We start from the raw sequence: 27,199 nt of genomic DNA, 5'->3' as shown, positions 1-27,199 counted from the left end.
ATACAATGTTGTAATTTGATTTTTAACAATTTTTTGATTGATGTTTTGTTTCCTTTACAATATTACACTTTGATGTATAATATACTTAAATGTATAATATTGTAAAGGAAACAAAACATCAATCAAAAAAAATGTTCTCTTTTTTTATTCAGGCTACTTAAATTTATTTTGGGCTAACAAAAACTGAAGAGTGCCTGCCCGAAGGGCTACCAGGGATTTTGAAATTTTGCAAGCCCTGCGTATCGATTTGTGAAGTCTGGTTATGAAGTCTCAACTTAACTGACCAGTATTGTGACCATGTCACAAACAAGACCCAAAACTAGTCATTGAGACTAATAAGGAAATTGTTATATGGAGGTTTTAGAAAAAGAAAAGAAGGGTCATTTTCTCATAGACTTCTACTCCTTTCCACAACCAGATGTGTCATTAAAAGAACTTTGAGCTAGTTTAACTGTTCATATCTGGAGGCTGCATTCATTTTTTATTCAGAGTGTATGGCTGAGAGATACACTAGAGTAGATTTACTTCTATGCTTAGGGTCATTTCTGTGTTAAAACTCCCAATTTCTGCTAATTTTGAACTGGTAGCAAACCATCCTGGCATTGTCCAATAAATGAGGGGAACTCAATTCAGTATGTTACTGCTACTTTAGTGGAAAAAGATGCCTTTCTTTTTCTTCCCTGCATCACTCCAACTAGTGCAAGGTCACAGCAGAAGTGAAAAAGTGTAAGAGGAAGGTGACGGTTCTGTGATATTATCTTGCATTAATTTTAACATTTCAAACGACTCTAAATGCATTTTTCACACATTTCATGTCAAGTCCTGCCATGGTGTTAGGTTGTGCTGGTTATGGTTGAGCATTGCAGAGGAAGCAGATCCTCCACACGCCTCCCCCTTAACTGTGATACAGCCTAGCTTCTGCTCGCTATTGTCAAGTACAGAGCACTGACAGCATGCATGTGTTAAGTTTTAAAGTTTGAAATAAAATAAGTTTATAATATGGTTTTCTGTTGGCTTTTGAGTTTAATACATTAAAACTGTGAGTGTAACAAATATGTTTAAAGTCTGATTGGGAAACTGTCAAGAATCAGTAAAAAGAAAAAGACGAACATTAAAAAAAAAAAATACATTGAGTATATGAAAATATCTTGTGCATTCAAACACAGAATATAATACTCTTAAAATAAAGTTTTTGACATGTCTCAACATTTAGAGATGACATTTAGGTAAATATTCATTCTTCAGTCTATAAACTCTCATCTGAAGTGATTAAAAATAAGTTAACTGGTCCGTATAAGGTTCGTGAAAATGTCACAGTCAGAAATATTATAATTCTGATCACGTATCAGTACATTTCCATATTTTTATATCAATAAAAAGAAAGCTGCCACTTGCGAGATAAAACGCAGAAAAACATGAAGGCGACTTTCCTTGCCTGGGATTTTATAGCAGATAACCTTAAAAATATTCTGCAGTAGATGAAAAACGAAAGAAAGTCATTAATCAACATATGAACATTACCTGATGCTGCTGAAGTGAAGCAGAGCAAAGTTACAGAGGTTTTATTAGAGACACAGCTAAGCGTTTTACAATTTTGCATAATTTTTAAAAGTTTTAATTTGTTCAGTATTGAACAGCAGAAATTAGGCTCTTTTCGGAAGTAAGGAAAAGGAGAAAGGAAAAAAAAACAGTGGCCGACGGCGCTGCCGTCGGGTGAGAAAGCCACATCTCACTGATTCGGATCAGTTGGCGGGTCTGCGCTTTGTGTTTACGTCTTTGTGCAGAATCCGTGTTCCTGCTCTCATTTACTGTTTTAGCTGTTTGGTGGTTGTTGAAATTTTGTGAGGTTTAACCTGAGACTCCAGTGTTTCGGGCAAAATTATATTTAAAAATCAATTCAGGATTTTAATGAATCGATTTTACGTTATCCATAAATCGATAATCAAAACCCACCCCTACGTAAGAGTGGTAAAAACTGTGAAAAATGTCCCCTGCAGCCACTGTCTGTCCTACGTATCAACCAATCAACACTCAACAACATACATCAACCACTTCAACCACAGATCAGTTTGTTGAGTCTATTGGCGACCACAAAACTAATGTTCCAGGACACTGAAGCATAGAGGATGGCACAGACATTGTCTGGCATATTTTAAAGGACTTTAGCAGCTTCAGAAAATAGAAAGGATGTTGGGCCTACTCGCAGAGGGTTTCTGTGTTTTTAGTAGGGCTGCACGATTTTGCATAAAATGAGAATCACGATTTTTTTGCTTAGAATTGAGATCACGATTCTCTCACCATTTTCTTTTCCAGTATAAATATTTATTGCACTTATTAACTGCACATCAACTTCGTAACAGTTGAGACTGAACATAAAAACAATAAATAAACATAAAAACAACAAATTTCTCACGTTTTGTTGTTGCCGCAAAATGTTGTACTGCTTGAAATTCCGTCTCCACCGTTGCTCGACACTGCGTGTATAGAGCAGGTAGTGCGACAATAGAAAAATAGTTGTGCACTGTGTAGCGTTTGTCTAGGGTGTTGATCATTTTCCTAAATCCCTCGTTTTGCACAGTGTTGATGGGAGCCATCTCTTTGGTCAGGTGATAAGTGATAGCCTCCGTAATTTCTTTGTGCCTGCGGGAGTTCGACGTGTATAGGGAAGCGCTGTATAAGGTTCCCGTTATTGATGTTTGGGTGGTTGACCGGGACGGATTTTCTCCTGTCACTTTCTCGTCATCCCTGACGTGCTCTCCGTTGTTTTTTCCCTGCTAATTTTAGCATCACAGGGCACAGCTTCTGTATCACGTGGTATAAGGCTCCGCCCTTGTCATCTGTTGAGCAGGAAGAGTGAGCGCTTGTTTTCATGCAGAGTACGTCCCGGATTAAAATGCGGTACAATCGTAGTCTTTTTTTTTTTTTTTTTTTTTTTTTTTTTTTAAATCGTTGTCATTTGGAAATGAGATCACACATAAGTATGAATCGAGATCGCGATTTTCTAACGATTAATCGTGCAGCCCTAGTTTTTAGTATGTCCAATTTTTTAAATCAACATGAGCACCAAAGTATATGTAGTCATTCACTGTTGCCACACCGACTCCATGGATGGAAACATGGGTCACAGATGTTCTAGCCCTCCTCATGTCCACACCACCTTGTCTCAGAGGAGGTGGAGGCAGAAAGACACCATCATCATCATAACACCAAATCACAACTCTTATTCTTAAAATTGCATCCATCTAGGCACATACTTGTTTATTTTAGAACTCAATCACCTCCGTTGGTAAGCACTTGACAGTGGCTGCAGCTATGAGCTATTAACATTACTTCTCACACACTCATGAAAAAGCTTTACTCACTTCCCAGAACAAAGGTCCGACATTACACACAAGCTGGAATGAAGAGCTGGTAACACAACACTGTTTGTCACTGTGGCTGCAAAGGTCACGGCAGTCACATCTTTCCCTGTATGTCACACCATTTTGGTTAAATGATTAAAATTTCTCCGCATATTTTTTCCAATAAAAAACTGATGATTTGTTGCTGAAAATAAAACAGATGCCAGATACTAATATATTTTACTTTAAGGCTTCCATTTTAATGTATCATATTCTGGTAATATGTTTTATTTTCATTCCAAAAAAAAAATCACCTGTTCTGTCCACTGTGCATCACAGTATCATCCTGAAGCATTGAGACAAACTGGCAAGTTACACGTACAGTATGACCGCCCACTCACCAACACTCCTCATTCACACAGACTATGCTACTTTGCCCACTCAGTGTGGTAAAACTGACAAGGATGACCAATACACTCAGACACACACAGATCCTACTGTACATGTAATGTGACAAAGTACATGCACAGCCACAAGCATGGTTTCCTGTCTCTTTCTTGTACACTGATGAGCACTGTGTTCAAACAAATTAACAACCTTTAATTTAGAAGTTAGAACAGTTTTGTCATTGTGGTGCAATATGTTTTTGGTACTACAGTGAAAACGCTTTAGTGTGAACTGCGCATGGTGGTCAGTCAACTGCCCCGTACCAACCCAGTATCATGACAAGGCATATAAAAGACATGCCGGCCCACCGTGTCCGCTTAACACTTTGCATTTTGTATACAGAAACTGCATTAGCAGCAGGGGGAGATAATATATTTAAAGCCGGCAGTGAGCAAAAAAACGTATTAAGGACATTCCAGGATCCTTAATCATCAGAATTGATTAAGCTAGGCGGCTAATATGTATATACATGTAAATGTAAATGTGTTAATAATGTCTGTTTAAACACTTTTCTGTGATTATTTTCGTCTTTGCCTGGAAACAAAAAAAAAAAAAAAAAAAAAAGTGGAGAGACAAAGTGTAAAATAGACTAAAAAAAGACCAAATGGGCAGTGAGACATCATATAAGATACAGAATTTCCACTCCACATTATTCAGTCAGCAACTTCTGGGGTCAGAGGGCATACTGAGGCAAGAGTCTTATATTATATTGAACACTGCTGAACAAATTAGGACAAAAACGCACCGTTACACCCGTATTCGAATTGTCGCATTCCATGCAGGAAACTGTAATGTCAGTATTTCCTGTTTAGTTTTGTGCATTTCCAAACAAAGGAAGAGAGTGCAGAGTGTTTCCCTTACTACTACTTTGGCATGGGAGGACACAAAATAAAATAAAAAAATAAAAAAAATAACAATTTAAAGATGTGTAAAAAAATTAATTAATACAAAAAAGTATATAAAACAATACATGTCCATCAGAGCAAAATGTTCATGTCTTGTTCATGTTTGACATGAACAGGTAAATAGATTAGGCTAATCTGTTAGGCACAAGCTAAGACAAAAGCTGTTTATATGCATCTTAAAAATTTGTCAGATTCTTGTGAATGTACCTACAGGTCTCTCTCTCTCCCTCTCTGTGTTTAGTGAAAATGTACCCGAGGGTGGTGAATCCACAGCAGCAACAGCAGCAGCAGGAGGAACGATGACTGACAGTGGCTGATGTTTGTGTTGTTTTTTTTGTTTTGGTTTTTTTATCCTCAGTTGTATAATATTAAAATGGACTCCTCACCCTCCTAATATAATAATAATAATAATAATAATAATAATAATAATAATGGATTGGATTTATATAGCGCTTTTCTAGGCACCCAAAGCGCTTTACAATGCCACTATTCATTCACTCTCACATTCACACACTGGTGGAGGCAGCTACAGTTGTAGCCACAGCTGCCCTGGGGCAGACTGACAGAAGCGAGACTGCCATATCGCGCCATCGGCCCCTCTGGCCAACACCAGTAGGCAAGTAGGGTAAAGTACACACTTGTTGTATCAATTTCAAAATCCTATCACCTTGTTTTCAGAAAATTTGACCTCTGACCTTGAGATCAAGGGCACCGGGATTGTAACTTGTCAGAGACCTTTGGTATCAATTCCTAGATGGCTTCCTTCTTGAGTGATTGGAGAAACTTGAGATCTTTGTTCTTGACCTTGAGGTTGTCACTAAGATTCGATCTCATCTGAGATTTTTAGTAGATACACCTGCGGCACCTATTGACTCCTATGTTGCCTCATTCTTGAGTTATCACATTCACAAACTTGGGTGTCCATGCCTGCCTGGCTGGGTGACAACAACAGCCAGGGATAACACCACAGGGATAAAAACTACTGGGAAATAAGCAAACCCACTCTGGACACTACACTGAAGACAAAAAATAAAATAAAACCTTATTAGAAATTACATAACTATAATAATTAATGTGATCTCAAACAAGATTTATTTTTAAAATAATAAAAATATTAAATATTTTATTTTTTATACCAATTGAAAAGAACCAGTGTCAAATGCACACTTTTAAAACATGACCTTTTAGCATGACATGAAAGAATGTTTTCCCTACATCACACAACTAAAAGTTGATTTGAAGCACATTAAATCTTGAGGGAGCTCAGATGCCCCGAAAAGCCAAGATTTTTGATACCTTGCTTTAAAGAAAAAAACAAAACAGAAAAGCCTAATGAGTGTGATTGTAGCACAGTGATGAAACTAAAATGGGATTTGCGTGATGTCAGGAAAAATAACATTTCATGTCAAGATGGAAATATGAGGGGGGAAAAGTTAGCAGATCTGGACAATTAGCACTATTAAAGTCCAGCTGGGTTCCATTTTGTGTCTTTGACATAGCAGTAAAGCCCCGAAGATCTGTGCAACACAGACAATCTGCCTGTCTGATATAATATCTATGATTCAAACAGACTTTAAATGCCAGCTGAGGGAGGTTTCAGAGGTTATCAGCTGGGAGACAGTGACAGTTTGCAGCATTACATCCTCCCTCAGCCATCACTGTAACCCTAGAATCAGATGCAACGATACACTCTTCCCGCATATAAGCATGAAGTGCACAGGCTTCCATCCCTGTGATCACATACACATGTACAGATCTGACACAATCATGGATGACTTGGCAGGGTCACTTTCTGCACACACACACACCACCTTAGGACACTTGGGCAGCTGCTATTTTATAACAGCATACTGCTCCTTACAGTGGCTTCAGAGTGGAAGCATCACTCACTTTATGACTCTAGCCTTTGTACTCCATAGGGCACTGAAACTAATTGCTTAACCAACCTTAATCAAAGTGCAGAAAAACTGAATAGACATGCTGCAAACACAAAAATCATGCAACTAAATCATCTAGCTACTGGTTTGTTTTTCTCTTATTAAAGCAGAAAATTGCTTTCACACTCACTCAAGTACCAGCAAATGAGAAGCAGTGCAGCAAGGACATAAAATACATGGTGCCTTCCACTGGAAGAAAAAAAAAAAAAAAAAAAAAAAAAAACCTTAATGGCTACAAGCAAGTACCCACATAATGACTATATAGTAGTGTATGGATTCATCTTACTGTGTTGAAACAAACATTTCTATAGGAAGACGGAAGAACGGCTGTTACCAATTATCCATGTTTTTCTTTTTCTTTCTGTATAAATACAAACACACTCACATTACATCAGACTACCTACACAAATCCTTAGTGTTTGCCCGGTCAGCCATAAGACTATTGCCAGGTTTCCCCAGGCATAAAGGGTTAACGTCATGCTGTTTATTCAGGTCCATATAAATGCCGTTGGCCTGCCCATAGTCTGTGTCAGAGACAATAATCGTAGAAGTTCAAATGTTTGTTTACTAACAGAGTCCCTGAGGCAGCAGCAGCTTCGCTCTAAGAAGAGAGAGCTTCTGTGTGTATTATTGTAACAGCGCTTGTTTTGATCGCGTGTGTCAGTGCAATGTGTCCAGGTGTTACGGTGACTCAACTTGCCATCTGTACTTTTACATTAACCTTGGCAAAACGTGAGGCTAACAGCTACCAAGAATATGTGAAAAGCTGCAAACAGCATTGCTGTAACAATGATGTGCGTGTCTGCCTGGGGTCAGCAGTTATTATTCTCCGTTGTTAAATGTTTGCAGGAATCCCAAGTGTGACTGGTTTCATTAAGGGATTTGACTAATATCAGTACACCCACTGCTATTAAATATTACATCTGTTCCACGTGAGTCTATGTGGCCTGACAGGCATTTGATGGCCACCTTTTCCTGCTGTGAATAATAACAACAACAACAACAACAACCACCACGGGAAAACTTACTGAACTTCCATTTTACTTTGTTTCCCCATCACTGACTCAGTTATTGAACTATTTAACAGATTTAAAAAGCAATTTGCAGACGTGGCTTGTGTTAGATATTAAGCCATTATTTCTGACAATGGTTTGTATTGGCATGACACTACAAGTTTTTCACTGCTAGTAGTTTGATGGCTTTTAGATGAGGTTATGCAGAAAGAGATGACAAGGAACAGAAATCCAGTCTCATGCTTTTGTCACCCTTGCTCTCTAGCAAACTGTCTCTCTGCCTCCTACAATGTTGTCCTCACTATTCATTTTAAACACCCCTTTCTTGTACATCTGAAACATTTCCTATGTAAAATGTACCTTGTTTTATGCAGTTTATGCGTGACTGAATAGATGAAGTATGCTTAACTTCTTCAGAGTTCAATGAAAATAAATATATCCTTTCCCCCCCTAAACTATAACATCTGACATCACTGTCAAAAGAACTGACTAAATCAAAGATGTGACAAAGTGCCCAAACACTGCTAGTTTATGAAAACATTCCTAAAATCTAGCAGGAATATGGGGGTTAAAGAACATAAAGCATAAGTGTTTTTCTTATGTGGATGTGAATATTTAAAAGTGAAGAGATAAAAACTGTCGGTACAAAAAAATAAATAAAATAAAATCTTACCAAGAATCCAAGAGCTTCTTGGCAAGGTGGCCAATAAAGAAAAAAAAATTCACATCACACACCATGTCAGATACTATACAACACAACTAGATTGGAGGTCAACAGCTGAATATCATGTGGGTCCTGTTCCTGTATGTTGACAGCCAAAATCTTCACCCAAGGTTGAAGTGTTAAAAACTTCCACCTGTCCAACTGTTTCCTGGTGGTGCTGTGACTTGTTGATGACAGAGAGAGAATTTGGCAATGAACACATTATTCTGGCTGCTAAAAGTGGCAAATGTAAGACAGTATTAAATGGATACTGGCTGTCTTCCACGGAGACAGATCAAATTCTCAGAAAGATTAACTGTAAAATCTAAAAATAAATAAATAAATAAACAAATAACAGAATGCATTAACAGAATGAATCACATAAACACTTTTTAAATTCACAACAGAACATAGAAAACCTATCAAAAGTTTAAAACAAGACATTCAAACCATTCAAAAATTTTAATTAGTTGGCAACCCATCTGAAAGAAGGGCCAGGGCCATGTTTATTGCTGTGTAGCATTCTCTTCTTTTAACAGCAGTCTGTAAACATCTGGAAACCAAGGAGACCAGCTTCTGGACCTCGAGGAAAAAATGCTTCCCGTTCTTGTCAGATATCGGATTCTAGCTGCTCAATATGATGTGCCAAATATTTTCAGCTGTTGAAAACAGCACAGCTTTCTAGAAGGAGAGCAACCAGAGTCTTCTCCAAAGAAGGCAGTAACATTTTCTTGCTGAAATATCCAAGATCTTCCCTGAAAAAGATGATATCTTGATGGGAGCATATGCTGCTCTAAAACTTGTATATACCTTTCAGCATTCATGGTGCATTTCCAAATGTGCAAGCTGCCGATTTCATAGGCACTAACGCACCCTATACCATTAAGACATGCAGGCTTTTGAACGGAGTGCCGATAACAAGCCGGATGGTGCTTCTCCTCTTTAGCCTGGAAGATGTGGCTGACTACAGAACATTTTCCTGTTTTAAATTAACTTTAGCTGTATTTCTGGATCATGCTCACATATGGCTTCTTCCTTCTATCACAGACCTTTAACTGGCGTTTGCATAAACTGTGTTTCCAGGCACTGACTTCTGAAAGTGTTGAGCCCGTGCAGTGATTTCCATGACAGAATTATGACTGATTTTAAACAAGTGCTGTCTGAACATCTGAAGCTCACTTTTCACTTTTAATTTTTGGCCAAATTTCTAAATTACTTGATAATATGATACACTGTAGATCATAGGTGTCAAACTCTGGCCCGCGGGCCAAATTTGGCCCGCAGCCTAATTACATTTGGCCCGCGAAGCCATACCAAATTACTATCAGAGCTGGCCTACTGGTATTATACAGCTAATATATATATTGTTTAGTATTAAGCTTTGCTTGTTCCATATTCAGTTTTTTAGCAAAATGTGTTTGAGTCCATAAGAAAAGATTCATTCTTATATCTGGAGGAATAAATATGTTTCAATAAATATTAACGTTAGCCCGCGACTTTGTTCCAGTTTTGAATTTTGGCCCACTGTGTATTTGAGTTTGACACCCCTGCTGTAGATTATGAGACATTCAAAGTCTCTTTCAATTTTACATTGTGGAAAAATTTCAAAATTATATTTCTCAATGCGTTTTCTGCAGTTGACTTATGTCCATCTTTACTTCTAATAAGAAATCATCCTCTCCAATATGCTGTTTTTATACCAATTGCTAAATTACATTTTACAGGTCAGGTACCCACATCTCCCAAGTAGCTAATCTGGGATGAAGTTGACTGCTATGTCAATGTGACAACATTAAAGCTTTAGCAATGCTAACATGCTGCATTCAAACAGGAGGCCAAAATGAATTTACCCTTCATTTTCAAATAAAATATTACTACAGTAACTATATAAACATCAAGTATAACAATAAGGAAGTAAAACATTTGTGGTCACTGTGAAACTACTGCTCAGCAGATCTGTACTAGCACAAATGTCATCATATTACCAAATTCAGGAAAATTTCAGTTTGAAAGCACCCTGACCTAAAAATCCAGGGTGTAGCTATGGCTTCTGCAGCTGACCCTGTGACTGATACGAAGCTACAGCCCAGTGAAAGTGGTATCTGTCATGCCATGCTGTTTACAGTACTTGTCAGCAAATAATATTAATAATTCTGATGCTTCTTCAGATATTTAAAGTAAATAATTCTTTTTATGCTGTCCAAATTCTTAAGTAGAATGCATAAGACGTAGGATTTATCATGGGATTTATAATGAGTTTATGACTGAACAGCACGGTCACGAATGCTCTTCAGGATGTTTCCTTCTTATCCATCAAAAAGATTTTTTGATCATAAGCTCAGAGAATTCACCACATGATGCAAACCTCAGTAAGCAGCAAAAACAGAAGAGCAAGTTGCATTTTGCAAACACAAAGTAAAACAAATGGGCATGTTTAAAGGGGAATGGAGCTTACACACTGGTATATCAATGATTTTACTGCAGACGAAAGCAAGATGGTAAAATCAGAGGTATAAGGGATGATTATGCTTGCAAATCTAACCCTGCAGTGAGGTTGTTGGAATGGCAACTGCTGACTAACCCCATAGCACGGGCAGTGTTTACCACAGGGTTGTTTCTGTGGCAGGGAGTAACGCGTGTGTGCCCCAAACTTCTCCTTTACCAGTATTTTATTTGCACAGCAATTTGCTAAAGCTGCAATCATTAGAATTATTACCTAGTTATTTATAGAAAATACTTTTATTATTCTTTTATTTAACTGGCATGACTGTTTATGTTTGTCTATATACAACAAGTTGAGATGGCCCCAATTTTGTTGTATGGTTGTGCTTACAAAGACAATAAAGCTCATCTTTTCTTACATTGTGACAACAAAACTCAATAAAATCAGCTGTTCACTGGCGAGTCTCTCATCCTGCTGCTGTCGACAGTAGCCATTGTTCTCTGCAGCCTCATTGAGTTAAAATGGCCCTCCAGCACATAGTAAATCTCTAGAGCAAAGAAGAAACACCTTCAACAGCTACAGACCACCATAGTGGTGTAATCCGTAGATCTATCCACACATAACACATTTAAATCTTGGGAAAAAAATCTAAACCAAGAATTTCTACAACACCGATCGGACCAGCTAGCTGGGAGATAGGAAAATGAGGATGGGACGTGCCAAAGCCAGACATTTAGCACCACCTAAACTTTTATTAAAGCAAGACCAAGAAGGTTTGTTAACCAGTAAACCAAATTAAAAACAGTGATAATAAAAAAAGTAATCCTGTGAAAACCCAGCCATTTAAAGCTTGTGTGTTGAAAGCACTGAGAGGAGTTCAAAAATCAAAGCTGCCATTTCTACAGGCAGGCAGCATTCTTACCATGTAAAGACAGAGTTTCCTTAACTAGCAGCTCACTAGTCACTTGGAAATAAACTCCGCCCCTCTTTCAGACTACTCATATCATGAGTCACAGGATAAGTGTCAAAGTTGAAAGGACTTTCCAAAAGTATAATCAGCTCCACTTGATTTCCTGCAGGCTACCGTCCAATACATCATTTAATAAGAAGCAACAAATAAGCAACAATGCAGTTTATCAGGCCTGGACAAGCTTGCAACTGAGGGTTGAGAATTTATTTATTTATGTGAATCATTTGTTTTGATACTATACCAAACCATTGTCATATGTGAGCATCATTAACACACCTAAGATTCCTCTAAGCTCATTTTCTGAATCATTTACATTTTTTTTTTTTTTTTAATGCTTACTGATAGAGATAGGTCACTGTCTTTTTTAGTCAGCTGAACCAATCCGTAGGTAACGGAAAGGCCTTAGAGCAGAAAGCGTGTGAGGGGGGATTCATACGGAAATATTAAAGAGAAAGGACACCACCGAAGGCAAATGCTCACGTAACACTTCCACTAATGTCTGAAAGACTGTCATGTCTTACACAGCTAGATGACTATGAATGCAGCAAAATCAGGACAAAATAAATAAATTAATATCAGACTTCAGTTTGAGACTTTCAAATCAATCTTTTGCATTTGCAGCAAATATAGACATGACCTCAATAACTCAACTATCACAAACAGCAGAGTGCTTCATAAGTCACCACACACGTCAACCACAACAGTCAGCGCCAAGTCATTCTTCACACCTGCAGTGGTGTTTTTATAATTCACATGTAGTGTCTACACAATGTTGCAAAAGCATCATGAATAATGTGGTCAAGTTTTTGTCAAATGCATCTACACTCACAAATCATCTCTAATGAACATGACCTAAACTTCTGCAAAAAGAAACAAGGCAGCATAATTCACCGTGCGTGCACTTGATCTAAGGTCACGAATCGACAGAGAAACATCTAGAAGAGAAACTGAAACGCATGACCCAAAAGTAGATTGTACGTGTACAAATGTGTGCAGATGTAATTTGGTCTGTGCTGTGAGAGAGAGGAAAAAAAAAAAAAATCAACATGCCGACAGTAGATCGCTCTTTCTAGCTCGCACTTCAAAGATTTTCTTGTTTCCTTGTGGAGGTAGACCTCATTCAAAATCAGAAGATGCTTTTTATGAAATAAAAGCTTCAGAGAGGAAATAAGCTCCACTTAGAGTGTTAACAAGTGGCTAGATTGATCACAACTGATGAAATGCATGATAGTAACTGCAATACATTGCATGTTTTGTAAAGCTCTGTGTAAATAATCATTCTGTACATACGATAATTTTTAACCCTACAACTGTTTACAACTTGCATAGTTCCCATTTCTGTATAGCTGTATATCTCAGATTTCTGTAAAGTTATTTATTTCATATTCTGTATAGTTTTTCATATTTATATCCTGTACATATCCTGTACATAGCTTGTACTCACTACAGCCTGTACATACTTATAGTTATAGAATATTCACAACATACTTCATACCGTGTACATTATAACATACCATAATAGACCCATTTCTGTAATATACTCACATATCTATATTATTGCTAATATATATTGTAATATATCTATATCACTAAAGCACTTCTGGATGGATGCAAACTGCATTTCGTTGCCCTGTACCTGTGCATGTGCAATGACAATAAAGCTGAATTCTATTCTATGTTTTGGTCTGATGTAGTCAAACAAAGCAATTCCACATAGGGCTGGGCCATCTTATACCGTTCACGGTAATACCGGTATAATGTTAGGCAACGATAGGAAAATGAAATATCGCGATAGAATATGAGTAAAACGCGCATGCGCAGTGCCTTTGTTTTCATACGCACATGGCCGATTGTTGAGTGAAACAGATGAACCAGAATTGGTTTGTAAAAGTGGTGCAACTTCAGTGATGTGGAACTGGTTTAGTGTTTGTCCGTCAGATACACGACAAAGCACATTTTTTTGCAGAACATGCAAGCAGCCGTCGTTATTGTCATATTTGTTGGACTAAGATGCTCTTAAATCTGGGAGTAATCTGGGTCCTAAACTCCATATTCTTCAGGTCAAACAACACTGCAGCATCACTGAGAGTTAAAAACTGTCTAAATTCTTTCATCTTTAATAAAACGATCAGCATTGCTGCTTTACCAGGTGTAACTATGAAGTTTAACTTCCGAGGCATCCATGAAAACAAAATTTATTACATTTAACGGAGTTAGAAGTTAGCAGGAAGCTAGCGGAAGTTAGCTCGCTAGTTTCGCTAGTTACCTAAGCATGATATTGCATGTTCTGACAGAGATTTCTGAAAAAATTCAAACGTACAGCTCTGCTATCACTTCCAACATAAATGAAGACAGGAAACTAAACAGCAGTGACTTTTGTAGGGTTACTGAAGTTGGGCTAGCTGGTATATAATGATGTGCTACGTGATCGCTAGCGACACAGCTATGTTAGCATAACATAAACAGTGAAGCTGGAGGACGAACACTAACACTTTTCCACATATAAAAGTTAACGTTAAGGTTCCTGATAGTTAGAGACAAATGCAATCGCATGGCAGGATGCTGTAAACGGACCAAACTTCAGTCAGGAGAACAACTGAGATAATCCATCCACAATACAAGGTTAGTCATTAAAATACTGCAACAACATGGGAATAGAGCAGCTGCCAGAGAATTCAACATTAATGAATCAATGGTACAGAAGTGGAGGAAGCAAGAAGAATGAGTTTAATAAAGTTTGATTTATCTGACTGCTTTGTTTCGCTTAATGTGCCTTATAATCCCGTGCACCTTATGGTCCGAAAAATACGTACTGCACACTGCAGTTTAATGTTGCAAAGCACCTCTTTTTAACTTCAGTGGATATTATACATGGTTATGCTCAGGATATGTCAGCCCATTTCTACTGGAAATGCCTTTTGGTTAAACTTTCAGCAAGGAATTTGCATTTGCACTGTTACATTTTTATAAAGCTTTAATGTACATAAAAACCAGCTTCTTGTTTAAGTGAAAATAAATGGAAGGTTGTCTTTTTGCGCTAGTAATGTTGTGGAGTTGTATTTTGTCTCGCATCAATTATATCGTCAGTTATATCATTATCGCAAATTTTCAAATATATATCGTGATAAAATTTTTTGGCCATATCGCCCTGCTCTAATTCCACATGTGTCCAATAAAAGCATAAACAATGACAACGTCACACAAATTACTTAACTTTCCTTGTGGGTGAAGAGTAGTGGAGTAAAATGGTCTCATATTACAAATTTAGTTTATGAGACTAAGAATAGAAACCACATGCTTCAAAATATTAAAATAAACAATGACCATCTTACACTGAGTGTAAATATTGAATATAGAAATAAATAACTGTCACTGAATCATCAACAAAAGCTGCACAGCTCTTTGTCAAATTCACTTCCATTATGCAGAAGAATAGCAAAGTATAGCAGCAACAATAACAGCTTTGAAAAAAGTTTAAAAAAAATTAAAACAAGTAAAACATAACAAGAGTGAACCCCATTACCAGACTGCGACTACATAAATGATGAATAACGATTAAATTAGTGCCCACTCAAACTCAGGTTATCAATTTGAAACCCATCAGGTGACCAACTTCCGTTTGTGAAACCATTTTTGTCCTTATGCTGACAACACTAAGCAGCAGCACTTTCACAACAAATACCCATTTCACACTTGTGGCTCTAAATTATGCTTTTTATTAGCCAGTCAACACACTATTGTGCACTCTGTGAAAAATGTTTCTAGGGTAATTTTCTCCTATTATAGTGATTTATTAAGTTTCAAGGACACACAATACATGCCACAGAGCAAGGACATGCTATAGTAAAGAGGACTGGCCACTAATGGATCAAGATTTAATGTCACTATCCATTAAAAATATCTTGGGACAAACTGGAGGGGAAAAAAACTAAACAAAATCAACAGCAATTTGATCATTTATCACAATGCCAGGAAAATTGCTTCTTGAAAGGCAAGTACTTCCGTTGCAAGACTGAAGTGTTACATTTACAAGAACTGAAAACCAACAAGCCAGTGACTACATCATCTTCAGTAATTGCATTAGTGTGATCTGCTACAACTGGAACTAAGCCACATCAGTCTTGAGACGCCATGAGCAGGGCTTGTACAGACAAGCCAGTTAATGCTGTAGGCAAAGTGGTCAACAGTAAATAGCCTAGCACTTGAATTTTAAGACCTCCCCAGTTTAGATTTGGTAGAAATGCTTTATTTAAAAAAATATCCAACATATCTTAAAACTGTAGGTGATCAAACACTTATTTCACTCAGTGACATGCAAATCAGTCTCCATTAAAATTAAACTACCATAAAAATTTATCTATATTAAGCTAGGCACATGTACAACAGTCATTAAGGTTCTATCATCAGTGGTTTTTTTAAGGGGATTTTTGAATATGCCACTTTTGTAGACTGCCTTCTTGTGAACTCAAGCACAGTTGCTGAATGATGTCGCAGAGTCTTGTACTAGCATTTTGAGTTACATATGATGAGAATCCCTCTGAGTGGCTAAAGAATGCAGTGAATGCAGAAAGGAGAGCAGATGCTGTATGGTCCATGTTAAGTTCTGCAGATCAATCTAGGACAAATTCCTCAATTAACCAGAGCCCAAGCTACCTTATCATCAATACCATTACGTAGTATAATGTTGGTATGCTGACCTGGTTTCTATATTTTGTCCATTTTAAAACAACATATACCATGTTGTGTTAATATGCATTAATATTTATTTTTTTGTACTATTTTATTTATTGCAGCAAAGGAGATTGGAGACTGGGTTGTCTCCATACACAATTTTTCCACATTAATCCCTTGAAAGCCTGCTAGGCCCTTTAAGCTCTACCCTCAGAAAAAACACAAACTATTCTAATAGCCATCAAGTCACAACTTTATTGACTTATACTTAGGTGTCAAAACTCGTCATTAAGAGTACAGGGAGCTCATCAAATGTCGTCTTTAAGGGGAAATGAGTGAAGATATTGATTATTGTCTCTGAAAACTAGATTGTTGATTTTGCCTCCAATTGCCTCCATTAAATGTTCATCACCAAGCAGGGATACTGACTTAAAAAAAAAAAAAACAACAACTTAGATATGATTGTGAGTGTAACACCAAAATTCCCCCCCATAGTGATTGTTAAAGATGACAAAAGCAAAAAAAGAAAAAAATCCATACACTCTTGATGAAATACTCAATCAGTATTTGTGTGTGATATCATCAATATTACCCAGTTTCAAACAAAATCCACCACCTCACACTATCAACAGGACTATGGCAAAAACAGCAGAGTCACGTGAAACACCCCAAGCGGTTCTATTAGCTGAGAAGATATTTTATTATTTATATTCCTAGTTCAGTCCTCGGCAAGGTTCTACACAATTGGATTAAAAAATATGGGAGCTAGGCAGGAGGAAAACACACCTGGTAAAAAAAGAAAAAGAAAAGAAAAGAAAAAAAAGACATGATAAATTTCCCAAGCTCCTGTGTCTGCATGAGTGTGACACCCACAGGAGTTCCAAAACAGGGTTAATGATGCTAGACAGGCTGCTAAATCTTAACTGCACAATGATTACTGAGCTCAGTTTACAAAACACTCCAACTGGAGCGTCCAGCAGACCAAGATGTGAAAACTGTAGAGTCACGACCTACACTGGTGATAAGGCTGAGTGAAATGTCAGAGTTCTGCCAATGACCACTGTCAGCCCTTAAGCCCATGACTGAAGATCTTACACATCTGAATCTCTCTGAACACCTCTGATGCTATAATCTGCACAGGCGTGTGATAATAGGGAAAGGTGTTTGCCTAAAAAAACATTTAAACCTCAAGGGAGTTTATTGATCTACGCTGTTCTGTTTTAATTTGTATCTTTATAGAACAACTCCAAACATCTGCCTTTGAAATCAGCAGGTTGCAGGTGCAGCAGAACACTATAAAAGAAGCAGTGATACCTTTTTTTATGCAAACATTAACAACTATTACGAATGACATCTAATCAAAGAAATTCTGCAAAACACGGATTAATCAGTCCGCTCTTTTATCACTGGATGTCACGCAGCATTTATTTGAAAGGATGTTGTCTGAAGAATTGTTAGTAGTACTGTTTGTTGCCTCTGTCAGAGCCAATTCAAGGACATATTGCAGTCATATGCACTGCAGATATTTCAGTTAAAAAAAAAAAAAAAACAGTTTTCCTGCAATACAGCTGTACCTGCAGAGTGAAAGGACACACCACAAGAATCTGGCGTTTCTGCTCGTTACAGAGCATTCAACAGCTTACTGCACCAAACTGAAACCCTGCAGCCTGCCTCTCCTGTGCTTTCTTGTTGGACCGCAGCCCATGGCCATGCAAGCACACATACTGTATGTGAGCGCAAACTCACACACACGGGCATGCGGAGATCCTGGCCCACAACAATCAGCCACAGCATGAACACCCACGCACAAACACACATTTAAATAACATGGTAACACATTCGACCAGGCACAGATGACTGTCACAACCTCTCAGCAACTCACATCACAACACTGCAAGAACAGTTAAAGCCTCGCTTCAGGGTGTTGCTCGCTGTGGCGACGGCAACAGATGGAACTGCAGCAGCAGCAGCAGGGCAGGTAAGGTGAAGAGGAATTGAACCTCCTCTGTGAATGCGCATGTGTGTATGTGTGTTTTAGTGCAAGCCTGCACCCATGTCCTTCACGCAGACTATTTTAAGGTACTTCTTTATAAATCTTAGAACACGGCTAAGTATTTGGCTGAAATTCAAAAGGACAGAGCATGCATAAAGCATGACATTCAGACAAAGGAAAGTAATGGAGTAGAAACAGACGCGAGACAGAGTCAGACAGGGGGAAATGAATGCCAGTATAACAAGGTATGCAAAGACGGTTTTCAATGCAGCAGCATTATCAACCATATTGACAAAACTGAAACAGACAAAGATACGCTACCTTGCTAGCATTTTGTGTCAGTGTTAAATGCTGCAGCATACAGATAGTATAGCACTTGCTCCCCTGTAGGAACAGACAAGCGCAATCATCCCGACTCTCACTGGCAGAACAAAGTGAGAGGAAAGGAAGAGGGAGAGAGAGAGAGAGAGATATCAGAGATGTATAGCCTCAGACCTAGCGATGATGCTCTTAAAACACCCACCTCAGTCTGTTGCTGATTCCTGACGCAGTGAGCAGAACCAGGGAGTAAATGCAGAGCACAGTAGCAATGATGGAGGAGCAGCAGCCAAAAAAATCCAAGAGACTGAGCAGAAAAGCTGAGATAGGAGAGGGAGGAGGAATGATAGAAGACTGGTGAATGTGAGATCCTGTGTGACCACGATTATGCGCCTGAGTGATATGAGCACGTATGTCTGACATGAGAACATGAGACAGAAAAAAAAGTGACAAAGGACAGACAGAACAGGCACACAGAAGAGAGACTAAAGAAAAAAAGAAAGAGACAGAAGTGACAGAATAAATGTGAGAGCTTGGAGTCACTGTGCAGAGCAGATGCGTTAAAGGAAATGCCCCTCCCTCCCTCCCTCCACACACACACACACACACACACACACACACACACACACACACACTAAATCCCTTTGCACTGTCAGCATTTGAGTAAGCATGCATTCAGTGAAACAGTGAGCTGTAAATGATGCAAGATGGGCGGGTCAGAGAAAGCAGAAATCAAAGTTATGTTCATTCGAAATTCAGTGACAAGACACTATTATCTTGGACTAAGGGGCCTATGGTTTCCAATTTTAAGAATTGCTCAACTCCAGTTAGCCACACAAACACACTGCTAAGTCTAGCTGACTAGTTCTATGAGGAAACCACATCTTACAGTAACAGAACGTAAAGATATATATCTTGGAACCAAGCACCAATCACCCACCCAATATGCATGCCTTGAAACCACTTATTCACAGCTGTGCACTCTAAACCTTATGAGCAGACTGGTAACTTCTGAACACCACATCCATTTAAGAATTGACAATGTGTTATAAACACATACTGCTGTTAATCAAATCCAGTGCACTTTAGCATGCATCAACCTCCCTATTCTACTCTCCTTTATCACAGTGTGAATTTTAAAAGGTAATGTACACAAGTGCACTTTCTGAGAAACTGACCCCACCTTGCTGATAGTATTTGCAAGTAATGCTAGCAAAAATCAATGCTATAAAATCAATGCTATAAAACCACTGCTTTCAAAAAGCAGGGATGGAAGTTTAACTTAATGTTATTGATGTTTAAACAACATTATGAAGCCATCTACCTGACTAAAAAAAAAGAGGGAGAAAGAGTGAGTTGTGGAGCCAGACACAGTAGGTGGGGGTCAGGAAGTGAGGTTAAAGGAAGATGTTAGCAGAACAAGCTTCTAATAGTGTATATTTATTATGATGTCATGGGTAATCAGGATACGTGGAGTCCTGATTGTTCAGGTTTTCTTCTGTAGGGTTTGCACTGGGCACTGGTTAAGTGAACAGGTGGCTAAGCAGGTAGTTGGGCTAAGAGATGACGGCATTTGAGTGGAACACATCCCAAGTCCCATCATGTGTTTGTGACTCCTAGGACAGGGAAATACCAGTGGTATGGTATCAGCACATAGATGATTTAGTGCTTAGACAAGAAATAAATGTAAGTATAGTAGAGTGGACAGTTCAAAAAGAAATTACAATTGCACAATGTCGTGCATAATAAGACTTATAATTACATTTATACTCTATACCTTAGTTTGTGTCACCTGAAGGACATGTGATTGCTAAAATGATTCCATATTCTTATATGTGTTCTACTTCTTTAGTTTGTGTTTGGCACCAGTGTTCAGACCAGCTTCCTTAGATATGTGTTAATAGATTTTCTGCCCTGTGTATGTGTTTATGTTCTCCAGAGCCTGAGGGGACAGCTACAGCTTCACTGTTGCGCACCACTGTTCCTGGCCTTTCTCGCTGAGCCTAGGCCCAGTCACGGCATCTCCAGCTTCTGTTTCCAGCCAGACCACGGCTTCATGGCTCGCTCCTCTCCAATCATGACACCAAGCATGGTGGGATATCTGCCAGCTAAATAAATTTTCTTCTGCTCTCAGTAACTCTCAAATAATAATATCCCTTAAGCATTAATTACCCTTTGGGAAATTGACCAAAATCATGTTAAATTAAACATTTTACAAAAAGGGAGGTAGCACAGAGGAGACACACATGACCTTGAACCACCATTCTACACAGTTTCACAGACAACAAAGGCACCTCTAACCATGACCGTAGAAAATTATGTACATACAGATTCATGTTCATACTCAGTGCTGCAGGGGCTGGCTTTTTGCTGGGTATATGCCTAATGCTGTCGGCATGAAGTCTCTGTGAGAAACTCTGGAGCTTTGCCAGACAGCTGCATAAGGAAAGGGTGATACTCTTGTGATCATGCCAGGTGCCCTCCTTACTACCAGCTGGGCAGTTTAAGAAATATTAACTCACATAGTTCAGCTACAACAGAAGAAAAAAAAAAATGAAAACAGCACAACAAATTTTCATTTCACAAAAATAAACTGTATCATTAATCTCTATCTTGTTTTTTCTGCTGGGATGTGTCACAGTTTCTTGGTGTATGGAAAAACAACCATTTAACTGGCAAATTTAAAAGGGCATTGTGGTATTCTTTTAATGAATAACTGTGTAAGGTGAATAAAGCCCGGTCCATTTCAGATACTAGGAAATTTAACACCTGGGACAAGAGCTATTTTAAGAGAAGCCTGTAGTTCAATTGTTGTTATTCACACATTTAGCATGGGGTCAGACAAACAAGCTAATTATGAATCTTATCTTAAAACAATAATAATCTGCCTCTGTTTTTGCTAGCATTTCTAGCTGAACCATGCCGAGCGTATTTACATGCTGAAATTACTTTAAAGTCTAGTGGGGTGTCAATTAACTAACACCATATATAGAGTTTACTTCAGCAATCTATCCAAAAACACCTGGCAACTGCTTTTTTCTTTTTTAAAAAAAACAAACAAACATCCATCTGCAGATGACAACCACGTTGTTTTTATTTTGAAAGTTCAGTTACTGGGGACTAGCCCTTCCTCACTAATGTTTTATTTCTACTAGCTAGCTCCATAGACCGTATAAAAGACACCCGTAGCACCTGTGTGTAAGTAACGCCAATATGTAAAGCTTAAACCTGCATTCAGTTGTTAATGGGAAAATGTCCCTCGCCTCTGAGCTACGTAAACACTTTCCCGATAAGTTAATGGGCTCAGTCGTTCATTTTGGTTCACAGTTTATAAAACATTACATCCATTATGTAAATACTGGCCATCCGTTTCAGAAAAGAGGATTATGTGGGTTACGGTCACTGACCAACAACATATGACTGACAAGTCTTTAACCCATCACTGTGAAGTTTCACAGAGGAAAACTCAAACTAAACCCGACTCCTATCAGATTATCTTTCAAAAGATCAAGGTAGTGACAACGGAAATGCTCAGCTTTAAAATGGGACTTGAGAAACCAGTAGGTGATATCATAGTAGCTACTTTCATGCTGTGCCTGGCTGACTGAAAAGTTGTTGTATTAGTGGAGCTCAATACCATTTTGCTTCTTCAACCATCTTGGACACTGAAGGATGGATACTTCAATCAGAGGTGTTCTAGTGCTGTCTAAATCAGTTTATTTTTATTTTACTGTGAAACTTTGCTTTTTTTTCATTGAGTTAAAAACATTTTTTTTTCAATTTCAAGATAGTTGTTATTGTTTTACTAGTAAGGTGTCACCCTCTGTGACAATTAAAGAGCAAATACACCAAAATTATTATAATTTTTTTTTTTTAAAAAAAGCTCCTCGCTAAGCCCCTAACCTGAAGGTGCAAGAAACCAAGCAGCAACAAAATGGACCCCTACAAAAGTAGACACTGAAACAGAATTTAATGAACTACAGCTACACAACTTTAATATTTGTGGAGAAAATGCAGACGTTCAAGTACAAATGGTTCTGAGTGGGGCTTCCAAGATGAAATTTTAAAAAATAGCACCACAGCTGAAAGTGATGCAGAGGCACATAAGTAGATGACCCTGAATAGAGATTAACCCAATTTAAATCAGGTTTTTGATTGCTGTTTAAAAAAAACAAAACAAAAAAAAAAAACATTCAGTCCTCTGCAATTGGGATCAGTTACCTTGTCTTCTTGCTGGTAGAGGGGAATAAACTGCCTGGTTTATCGCTCTCATCAGCAACACTTTATGTGCACAGAAGATGTAGTGAGGGCTGCAGAGATACATAAATCAGCTGTTCCGTCTGGGCCTAAGTGGATGCATTTTCAGCAAATGGATAATGCGATGTTAACAGAGGGATCTGTGCAACAACACACAACTGATGCATAACTAGCAGGACAACATAGGACTGCACCATCAGACCTTTTCCGTATGTTTGCTCACCATAGATACAGCACACAAAAGGAATATTTAATTGACCAAACACACTGTGTGAACTAATAATGTTCCTGTTGTAGTTCAAAATCCTCTTTTGTACATTGGGTCAGGCCCATTTACTTCTGCTAACTGTATCTGACATAACGATAAGCAGAAAAACAAGGCACCAAGGATTGATGCCATGCTGGAAAAGCTTACATAGGGGCTGTTCATATAACAATATATATCGGATGATGATATAAAAACGTCTATCGTTTCATTTTACGCAATCATTTGTTCCGTGGTGTCGCAAAATAAACTGTTTACGGCAATATTTTTTCATCGTTTTGATGGTCACTGTAGTGGCTATATTAATTTCTTAAAGTTCTCTTTCTCTTATATTTAATATAACCACACTGCTGACGGACAAGCGCCTGTTTTTATGGGTCGTGGTTAGCAACAACGATGGTAAAACCATCGCATGTCCGCTTGTTTATTTTCCACATAAACCTTTCACAATAAAGCTCAAGATCCTGTTGAGAATTTTCAAAATAAACGGAATCACGTGAAAAAGTATGCAGAGTATTGACGGATGAGAAGCAAAAAAAAAAAAAAAAAAAAAAAAAAAAAGAGTCGTCAGGTGCTAAAAAATAAACCTTAGACTCAAACGTTAGAACAGGCTTTTCCCGGCAGCACGCCGTGTAATAAATACTCACAAAGAAAATGGTGGCCGTTACAACTTATGTCTAAAAATGTGTAGTTTCATGCATCGGTTAAAACACTGGACTCCAGCTACATGACGCCCAGCTGGAAACACTAAACCTATCCGAGATTCACAGAATTTACAGAAAATATTACATTTTTTGTGATTTATATCGTTATCGGGACGATAGATGTTTTATATCGGGATATGAGATTTTGGTCATATCGCACAGCCCTAGCTTACATGTATATTTATTAAGATTAAAAGCTTATATGCTGATCCCTACTCAGAACTGAAACTTTTGTTTAAGGAAACACTAATTACATAAGAGTCGTAAGCTGAATTTTAAACTTCTGAGTTCAATCTTCTATCAACCTTTGATTATTAAGAAGAAGGAAAAAAGCTCGAGAGTCCGGATTATCAACGAAACGACCTCTTCAAACATCATACATGTACTTCACATTTATAGATACCAACTCAGTAAATTTTCTAAATCATGTCAGTTGCAAACAAATCCCCGCTGAGTAAACAACTGGGACAAAAATGTTGCTATAAACAATCTTATATTCTTTTGAATATAATGAAAAAAATACGCCAAAATAGCAGAATACTATGTAGCTTTTTTTATTTCTTTGCAATAGAATTTTATGCAGACTTGTGCACATTTAAGTAGCCGTAACTTAATATAAAATGCACATTTTATTCAAAACTTTTACCCGTTCTGTCCCAAATTGTACAATTACAAACAACTATTGTTTCGATTCCCATTACGTTAAGTGTCCGAGTCAGACCTATCCATTTATCGCTTATGACCTTAAAAATTGTGGTTGTCTGATGAAACCATGATTGCTTTAAAATTGCCTATTACCTTTTGAAACACATCTGTAAAAACAACTCAGGCAAGCAAATTCAGTCTGTGCGAGCAGGGGAGCTAATCAGGAGATGCAAAGTGTAGCATTCTAATTGCATCATTAGCTAAACCAATGACTCAGTCACAGAGACTTCAGCCTCACCCTACCCCCATCCTGCCCTCCTCTGCCCCATCCAGAAATAGGGAGTCAAGCCGGAAGCTCTTTACTGTACCACTGCTCAAGCAGAATAATTCTAACATGTTTTGTGCAAGAGCGCAAAATGTTAACGTTCCATAAATACCCCACTGAAAAACACAGAAAATTAATGAGAATGTGCTATACAGTTTATGAGGAAGATGCCATTTAAGCAGCAATGTTCATCTTCCAGGGAGTGGTAAGGATTAATTGACATTAATTGGTTTATTATGAAACACTGAAATAAAACCAATTCGATCAGGCAGGCAATAGAATGATGACGTCTAAACACAATGAGAATAGTCATCTAAAATGATAAAAAAAACTTTTGGAAACCGTAACCAGCAAGAGATTATCTCTAAATAAATGTTAGTCAGTGAAAAAAAGAAAGAAAAAAAATCCTCAAACTCCACAGGAAGTTGCAATGGTCAGTCAATCATGGACAGACATTGTTTACATGGTTGGCCCCTGTTGTTATTCAACAGTCGGGCAGGAAATCCAAATTGTGGGCTTATTTCGGTTGGGTAAATAGCTCCAAGAAGGTGATATATAAGCTCTAAAACCAAACTTTAGCCTGTGGTCTGCAGACCTCAAACACAGCTTATGACCTCAAATATGTAAGAAACCTAACATTAACCACTTAGCAACACAGCTCACTAACAGAAAATAACTGAAAAATGCAGAAAAATGTTAACACTGTCTCTTTTGCCTCAAACTAATGTCACCAAAAAAACATTTTAAAGTAATCAGTACCTTAAACATGCAATTAGTAGTCAGCGAGTGAAATCATTTCTCATGGGGAGCCTCACACAAACACTCATTTTTTGATGATGTTGATTTTATTTCATTTGATTTTAACAGTTGTTTCTCTTGATGCACAATACCGGGAAGGAAGCCTCAGTGTCACCCTAACTTTTGTTTGGTTGTATAATAAAAGCCCATTGGATCTGCTTTTAAATGTTGATGATCTCTGACTGCTCTGCCGCGGATATGCATGGAATTACTAAGAATTCGCTAAGAATCACTGCTGCTTGAAAGTGGTGTAAAAGGGAGTTTCCCTACAACTGAGCATGGAGTCTATGGGATTATAACTTGCTGTGTATTTCCTGGTTATGTAAACTGAATAAGATGGAGATGACACCTCTGGATTGCACTTTTTTTTTTTTTAAAGAAATACCATGAATGTATAATCCTGACAGGGCGTCTCTGTCAGTAAGGATCTCTGGTGAAGCAAACTCATGCTGCAAAATGCTGTAGTTTGTATAGTCATACCAATAAGTAGCAACATCAGTATCGATGGAACTTTAATTTAGAGCTCATTAAATTTCCTGTAGTCATATTTAGTTGGATCACAAGTCATGCACAACCTGGCCTGTGCCGCATTGCATTAGCTACAGTAAGCGTATGCAGCAGTCTTGACTGCGGCGGCTGCTGCTGAGGATGGAGGGCTTCTGGAGCTGACGTCTCCATGTCAGGTCACATCTGCAGAACGATCTCACAGTGTAAAGATACGTCGTTCTTCCTGTTTCAGTTCAACGCATCCCTGCACAGTGAGCAAGCAGTGGACGCGTTACCTCGGGCAAACGTTACTCTGCCCGGCCAATTTGAGACGGTGATGTCAATCCATTATGGCTTTATAGATCGCCGCGAACTTGAGACTCACCACTCACCATACTCAGCAGGCTAATCACGGCTAACAAAGTGAGTCCTAGTTGCAAACACCCACTCTTTAAATGATGTAACCTTTGTCCGGTATGCTGCTGTGTAATTAACGTGCCGGAGAAATCTTAATTTCGACACCCGCGGTGGCTAGTTAACGTGATTAATGTGGTGTAAACTGCGTTTATATTCTTAAATAAAATATTACAGTTACAAAGCACATTCCCGGAGAACGTTATGGTTAACAGGAGTCGGAATAACCCGCAAAACACTTGAAAGAAAACCCAAACGCTCCTACCTTAGGCGAAATCCTCCTCTTCCTTTTTGACTGTATGAAGACCCTCCGGATTTTGTTGCTCTGACACAGCTACCACGCGCTACATCAAAGCCCCGCCCTATCGGCTGCGGCCGAGAAACCATTCGCCGTTTAAAACACAACTGCATTTAGGTCCACGTTTCTCATTGGCCAGAGTGCCTGTCAATCAATTCGGATTCCGCTTCCCGCGTTCTAACCAGAGCTCACAATACATTACATTATGCAGCCTATATTTAGGTGTCAACATGCACTGCAGGCATGTGAAATCTACAGAGTGACCT

General features: G+C 38.3%; 1 protein-coding gene and 1 long non-coding RNA gene across 4 annotated transcripts in view; one reads left to right on the top strand and one right to left on the bottom strand.

Moving 5' to 3' along the window:
* Window positions 1-27,122, bottom strand: part of kcnab2a (potassium voltage-gated channel, shaker-related subfamily, beta member 2 a) — a 93,237-nt gene extending 66,115 nt beyond the window's left edge. For 2 of the 3 annotated variants that reach the window (XM_040052284.1, XM_040052286.1), the window contains exon 1: window positions 18,947-20,687. The gene's annotated coding sequence lies outside the window, so the exon portion shown is untranslated. Of the gene's footprint in view, window positions 1-18,946; window positions 20,688-26,900 lie in introns of those variants that run through there. The other variant, XM_040052285.1, reaches the window with a different exon arrangement.
* On the top strand, window positions 18,197-21,348 carry LOC120746790. Its single transcript, XR_005698936.1, has 2 exons — window positions 18,197-18,408; window positions 20,681-21,348. It is a non-coding gene; the product is annotated as an uncharacterized LOC120746790 (long non-coding RNA).
* Window positions 27,123-27,199: the final 77 nt, after the last annotated feature.

This window comes from Simochromis diagramma, unplaced genomic scaffold (genome assembly GCF_900408965.1).
Source record: "Simochromis diagramma unplaced genomic scaffold, fSimDia1.1 OVJJ01000389.1, whole genome shotgun sequence".
In the NCBI taxonomy this organism is placed as follows: domain Eukaryota; kingdom Metazoa; phylum Chordata; class Actinopteri; order Cichliformes; family Cichlidae; genus Simochromis; species Simochromis diagramma.
Note: the sequence above shows the minus strand (reverse complement) of the source record. Positions and strands in the feature narration are given on the sequence as shown.